We start from the raw sequence: 2,173 nt of genomic DNA, 5'->3' as shown, positions 1-2,173 counted from the left end.
TGAACCGGCAGCCGGCCTTCCCAGATGGTAAGGATGAAGTCATCGGACGTTACGGGAGTGGCGAGGAATTTTATTTCGCTCACGTCGAATTCACATTTCACGATATATATTACAACCCCGTACTCGTTAAGGCGTTTAAACAAAATCCGCCAGTATTCGCGGTGTTGTTCTTCGTTTTCGGATGCGATTAAAAACTCGTCTATGTATGCGTAGACGAAATCAAAGCCTCTCGTGATTTCGTCCACGAATCTCTGACACGTTTCTCTGACGTCATGTTGGTCGCTTCGAAAATGCCAAAAGATGTTGTGATCGCGGTTTTTTCTACGTCCTCCGGCGCGATTGGAATTTGATGGTAAGCGTCAACGAGATCGATTTTAGAAAAGATACGCCTACCATACAGATTCGGCGCGAAGTCCTCTATGTACGGCGGTGTGTATCTATCCGGAGTGGTGCGGGCCCGATAGTCGCCACAAGGTCGAATCCATCCGTCCTTCTTTAGAACGATGTGCAAGGGTGATGCCCATGGGCCTCTCGATGGCTGCATCGCGCCTTGCTCTATCATGACTTCGAATTTCGCCTTCGCGGCGAATTGAGCCGGCCAGATTGAGTCGATCGGGGACGAGACGGTGTAGTTTGGCGTGACGGGGGGGGGGGGGGGGGTCCCCGCGTCGCTCTGATATGGTGTTGCACACCGTGTCGTAGAAAACTTCTCCGGAAAACGGGCGGTTTCGTCAAATCAGGATCCGTCATGACGCCCTCAATTTGTTGTAGAAGTCGACCGTCGAGACATTTTCCAAGAGTCGCGAATCTTATCTTGTCCGACGAGATGTCCGCCGTGCGAAGTTGCATCTCTAATAAGGCGAACCACGCGGTGATGTTTGAAGGTAGCAGAGGAGACATAGTGATTGCTACACTAGCTGTGACTTTGCTATCTTCGTTAGCGGTTGCCATTTCTTCGTTCCAAATCACGTCGGATGTCACCAATTTGTGGCGGAATTGTAGAGGATTGATGAAACGGCAACGAGAACTTACTGTTGCAACCTGTCAAATATATTTGAAATGAATTAAATAAATTATAAATAAATATAGATAATGTCCAAAGTCGCTGGTACAAACGCATTCTCAAAGACAGTGTATAATCGTTCGCAGATAACTCGTAGATATTAATCGATAACTGGTATAATTCGTATAACTCGTACAATTATCGCTTCGCTGGCGATCGTGTCCGTTTATTTATACTGGTTGGGGGAGAGCCGAAAAATTCGAATCCGTCTTTGTTCGATGGTTGCACGTAACGGCGGCATTGTTTTACCCGGAGTCTATTTATTCTTATATTACGTGTGTCCTAACGATCTTGATACTCCGAGGCAAAACAACAACATGATTTGAATTGTCCTCTGACTCATGTGCCGCTGCAGATCAAACTTGAATAGCTTGTACTCGTGCATCTCCTTTTATGTTATTTCTAGATTCGGCGAAAGGACAAATGCCTGAAACTATTCACTGTGGCCAGCCGGATGCTTCTGGGTAGAACAAATCGTTAATCTTCGGTTGTTAACTAAAATGGTGCGATACGTATCTCAGAGTTTCTGTTGCAGACTGGTGATTCGTTTAGAGTTTAGAGTACAGGTTTCATAACGACTTCTTGTAACATTTAATGCAGTCGAAACGTTTGTTATGCCGAGCTTTGCCATAGACAATAAATGTTTAGTCTAAGAAGAAATCGTAGTGAGTGTTTCTCGATCGAAGAGTCAGTGAGTATAAAGACACAAGATGAAGTTAAGAAAAAATAAGGGAACTGAGACATATCAAAACGAGAAAGGATATTGATATTGATAATTAACTTTTCGGTAAAATTCGGTATGTTAAGATATATTTCTGCAGATGTAAAGTATATATTCGTAGAAAAAATATCTAAAAGTAAGAATGTTGCAATTAGTTTCATTAAAGATAGTAGAACGTATCTATGCTTAGAAATAATTGTGGCAAAGATCGCATTTAGCCACGTGAAATTTGGGGTCAAAGGGCAAGATTGAAGTAACGATTACAGTGGCACGAATGTTGCCAAACAGTAAGCTTTGAAATTCTCGCAACTCAATCGCTAATGTAAATGCAACACAGATTCAATTAAAGATAAATACAGTGCAGTTAGTTAGCGATTTGTGAATTATAT

This window comes from Bombus huntii, unplaced genomic scaffold (assembly GCF_024542735.1).
Source record: "Bombus huntii isolate Logan2020A unplaced genomic scaffold, iyBomHunt1.1 ctg00000126.1, whole genome shotgun sequence".
Classification (NCBI taxonomy): Eukaryota; Metazoa; Arthropoda; class Insecta; order Hymenoptera; family Apidae; genus Bombus; species Bombus huntii.
This window is presented reverse-complemented; position numbering follows the sequence as displayed.